Here is a 5,534-nt window from a genome sequence, read left to right on the forward strand (position 1 = left end):
TTTTAAAGACCCATATTTTGAAAGAGATTATGGTAAAGCGCTATTAATTAAATCTTAAATTATGTCTTATTTGTAAGTTTTTGGCTCCTGAGAAATGTATTGCCTCTTTCCTGCTCCATTCTTGCATGAAACCGTCAGAGCTCATGCTAGTATCAGTAATGGTCATCGCACACTTTGTAAGAGTGAAACCATGTAATTATATATATGCCATACATTATTATATATGTTAACCATGTATAAATTATTCACTCAACATTTAACATCATTCACATCAAATGTCTCTTCTAGGATTTTAAGCAAGAAATACCACGAATGTAGAAAGTCCACAACCAAATGGTTATTTCATTTTCAGTTTGTATTGATTCATTCATTCTTTCACTTATTTGTTGCTATAAAGAGGATTGCTGGTTGGCTTGTGCATGTATCATTATCACAAGCTTCAAAATGACAAAATGAGGTGGCTTGAAGTAACTGATTCATGTGGATAAGAGAAATACAGTTTCTCTATATTATGGCATAAATTTAGATCATCTAAATTTATGCCATAACTTTCCCATCAGCCATGCTTATAACAATAATAGTTTTACCAGTTTTGCTTTAAAAAATTATATTTATCACTAATGGTTTTCAATTACCTAGAGTTTTACAAATCTCCTTCAGTAAATATATGCAAACAATGAATCATGGAACACTACATCAAAAACTCAACATCATGTACTCTGTGGTGACTAACATATCATCATCATCATCATCATCATCATCATCATCACCATCATCATAATAAAGTATAGGCTTCTGTTTTTGCATTACTTACCAGAGTGGAGAAAATACTTTCATGAGAAAGTGTCTCATGTGAATCCTGGGAATAGCCTCGCCTCTCCTTTTCCCATATTCTCATTTATTTCCTGCAATTTATGCTCCCAGTCTTCAGTAATGGAAGGAAGAAGCATCATAATGCACAGTCCGTTTCTCTCAGACAATCCCATGTGTACATTTTATCTAACTGGGTATGTATTTTCCCTATAAAAACATGTCCTCTGGCCAATTATCTGCTCTGAGAACCTTGTATTGATGCAAAGTCTTAAGTCATATTAAGTATGTAAAGTTACTCATTTCCATGTAGAAAGGTTATGTCTCCTTTCAGTTTTATGGCTAATATTTAAAAGATCCATACTAATGCTTTTTGAAATCTCATTTTTGAAACTGCATATGAAGGCAATAGTACAGACTTCAAATATATATGAGGTAGTTTATACACATTCTAACATCTGGAATACTGACTGCATGACTACTCAAATATCAACTGAAGGATCGAATGAATTAATGAAATGCATAATGAATATTCATAATCTAGATAAAGTCAATATTAAAGCAAAGTCCATGTTAATTAGGAACTCTAAGCACATTTCTTTAAAAGTGTCAAATTGGATGTTGAAGCATTTTTAAACAGAAACAGAATAACCATTCTACTAAAATTGTTAGGAGTATGTATTTTTCCCTAATTTACTTTTAAAAAGGATCAAGGTGCTTACATGAATGGAAAAGAAAACATGCCACATGTAGCTGGAAGATAGCTCTTAATAGTTTGTTTCCTGGATAGCCTTTGAGAAAAGTAATATACGCATTACACAGTGCGTGTGTTCCGTGTGTGTGTGTGTGTGTGGTGTGGGTATTAGTATCTATTTACATTTATATGATTTTTATTAAGACAATAATGTTCAATACTATTTATTGAGAGAATAATATTCATATGCATAGTTATTTTCCTTGGGTTTGTCAATACATTAAAAATATATTCCTAATAGCACAAGAAAATCCACATTTCATCACTATACAGAATTCCATTTCTTTGATGATACATAATCCTAATTCCCCCCACAAATACAGTTTGCTTTTAGGAAATGAACATTACTCACAAGAATTCTATTTTCATCCCGTTATTGTCTTCTTTAAAGAAAAAACAACAATTACAAACCCCAAGTTGACCCGGGCCTTCACAATCAGCCTCTTATCCACTCTAAATATCCGATACTGTTTTCTAACAGTGCCAAAATACAACTTCTGTTTTGGTAAAAACAAATTCATGGTTTTCTGCATTCCCCAAACATTTTTTTTTTCTATCCCTACATGTTTCCATCATTTTAGGTAGACAAATTCTTCTGTCCATATGACCGTATCTTTCAGGACACCTTGAGGCTTCTCTTCTGTATAATGAAATTTTCCCCAGTACAAAACCCACAACAATTTCCACTGTACTACAGTCTATCTAATGGGCTATACCATTTACATATTCTCCAGGTATACTGTGTGCATTAGGTATTAATATTCTGAAATTGAAGGAAGACTAGAACAAGAGCTAGGCAAATGTGTTCTAGTCCAAGGTCTCTTATTTCTAGTGTTGTGATTCTTCTTTCCCCAGATCATTTTAAGCTCCTTGAAAATAGACAAATTTCTCTTATATTCTCCATAATACATGTTATAAAGACTATCAATAGAGATGCTGCTGAAGTGAGTGAAAACTGGCAGATATTTAAAAATAAAATCTTTTTGTTTTTTTTTTTTTAGTACTAGTGATATATAACTGTGTTGGAGTAGGTAGGCTTATTAAAAATCATAGAATTTTTCAACTTTTTTTCTGTTTTGATATTATAACTTGCACTAATCTATAACTTTCCTCTAAAGCACATTTTCACATATAAGTTTTTAACTAAACCATAGACACACACACACACACACACACACACACATATTCTTTCACATAATCCCTAAAAGTAAGGATGGGGGCCGGAAGCAACAGAGAAAAGAGAAAAATTTGGTTTTCAGAGGAATCTTTTGATTTTTTGCCCAGCATCTCCCCCTTACCACAGAAACAAAGTTCCTTAGCTTTCTCTTTACTGTAAACAAGTTTCTGGCTATTACAAAATGGCTGAGGAGAAAAGAAAAATAAACTTTGAAATCAATATTTTAATTCTAATGCATAGACTCACATGCAGAGAATATGGTTGAGTATTAGAAGTAGAAATTTACTCACAGGAGATCACAGACATCAAATTATGAAGAGAAAAGACAAACAGTGATTGATGTACTAGTTGCCTGATCTACAGAGAGCAGTCTGTCCAACTACCTGAGAATATAGGAGTCATTCATTCTACTAACATGTATTTTTTTAAAAGTACTTGAAATCTTAAAACAGAAGAATATGAGATAAAAGCATTATGACTTGGGTCAGACTGGCCAAAATCATGCTCTTGTTCACATGATACTAGCCAACTTAGCTGACTTTTGTTTGTCTGCTTGTTGACCAGAACAGCATAAACCAAAGTGTTAGGTCTAGTAGGTTTATAAGTACAAGGAATAACATGCTTGTTTGAAAAAAAAAGCAAAGATTTCATTCAGTCACTTACGTCCCGAGGAGGCAGCATTTGGCACAGATTGGAAATGCTCTTGAATGTTTATTTGTAAAGATATTGACATCATGAAGTTTGACATGGAAACTCTTTAGCAGATGGAAAATAAAATTACCTGAAGTGCATCAAAGTGCATTCACTTATTTGCCCCACGTTGTCACACTTATAATGAGAATATGCTATGTGTCTGTATAACTAGAATGATAATGCCTTCTAGAATTCTCTAACGTTGTCATAGTGTTTGGCTCCTAAAGGACTTCCAACATTTCATTCTACCTATGAACAAAGAAATTAAAAGCCCATATCTAGAAATGGTTCTATATTGTTTTGATGTATGTTAAATCTTCCCCTATGACTTACCAGTTTTACAGTGTTTCAGAACATTACTTGAGCCAGACACATTGAAACCTGGAGAACTTCTCCTTCCAAAAATAATAATATTTCCCTAAAATAATGACAAATATGAACATTTTACTTAAAAAGATTAATATATATTGAGAGTGTGGTGATAAAAAGGTGACATAATTTTGAGACCTAACAATACCCAACTGGTGATTAAATACCAATGGGAATTATTAAAGATGCCATGTTGTTTTCCCTGAGTTATAACAGAGAAAACTTTTCCTGGCATTGCCTACTTACCAAAATTGATATTTTTTACCAAGGAAATATAAAACCACTATCAGGTCTGGAGTGCACTAATATGAAATCTTTCTTGAAGAATATTTAAAAAGATCAATTACAAACACATAATACCATTTACTGTATACTAATCTTAGGCTTGGCACTATTTTAAGCATAAATGGACCTATCAAAACAGAAGATATAAAAATGTAAAGCTGGGGAATTGTAGTCTCACCATTTCCTTATTCTACCCCTCAAATTTAGGAAATGTTTCCTGTGAAATATCCCATTGTCTCTCTTCCATATCCAATTGAAAAATATATTTACTCAAAAATATTAGTCAGATCTTCATGCCTCTCCACTCCAGTTTGAAGTAACTTTGAATTGTCTATTACCATTTTTTATGATACTACTGCTCCAAAAGTGAAGGAAAAGTGATATAGGAGAGCCTGGGTGGCTCAGTCAGTTGTGGGTGGGGGGCAACTCAGGAAATGAGCAGGTGAACCCTGATGTACCAGTGGGGACAACTGCTCTGTTTCAGGGAACCCTGAGGGGGCTGCATAAATTGAGAGCATAGCTCCTGGCTGGGTTTGGCAACACTTGCCAAACAAACTTGGATAAACTCATGGCAAGAGAAGCCAATAACTCAAAAGACAAGGGTTTGGAAAAGAGGGAAAAATTTAGTTCAGATGCCTATAGCTGGCTGAGGTGGCAAGCTCAAGCCCTACAACAGACCTCTCTGCCTGTAAGATGGACACCTAGAGTTTTCTAGGAGAGGTTTAGGGAAGTACCTGCAAGACAGCAGGCAAGGAGCACTTGATCACAGGTGGAGGTTGGTCTGTGTTTTTACTCCCTAATCATGTCCAGGGAAGAGGATCTGTGGGTGGTGGTCTTCTAGGCATTCCATTGCTATGAGATAGAGCTTTTTTGATATAGAGGTTGGGGTATTTCAGTCATAAGAGGTACATGCTGGGGTCTAGAGTTGAGCAAGTAGGCTTGCTAACAAGAGGATTAACAAATCCTAGAGCTGAATAGGTGTCAGTTCCATTGAATTCCCATTTTTAGACCACTGGGACTTCTGGAAGGAGTCCAGTATAATCCATTTGCTCTTTCTGTGAAGACAAATCTGCCTTCAGATTTCCACAGAAATCTTGTCTTCAGAGAAATCTGCCTAAAATTGTCAGATGACAGTCTTCCTATGAACACTGAGTTAAGTCCACAGTGTTCAGACTAATGGCTTTGGTGTGTGAGAGAGAAGTAAGTCCACTTTTTCTCTGCTTGTATGTTTCCATGTCATTTTATTTCATTATCCCCAATAGGGGATAATGGTTCAGGAATCCCTAAAGCATCTGACAAAAATCTTAGCATTCCAATCTCCTGCCTCAGTACCATGTCTTTCTTGGGTGGTTTCTACATGACTTGTTTTAATCTTCCTCTAAGTTCCCATAAATGTGCACATGACTGAATGCTTGAAATGAGAGTGGTTTTAGTTTCCAATTACCT

Source organism: Martes martes, assembly GCF_963455335.1.
Source record: "Martes martes genome assembly, chromosome: 7".
Lineage (NCBI taxonomy): Eukaryota > Metazoa > Chordata > Mammalia > Carnivora > Mustelidae > Martes > Martes martes.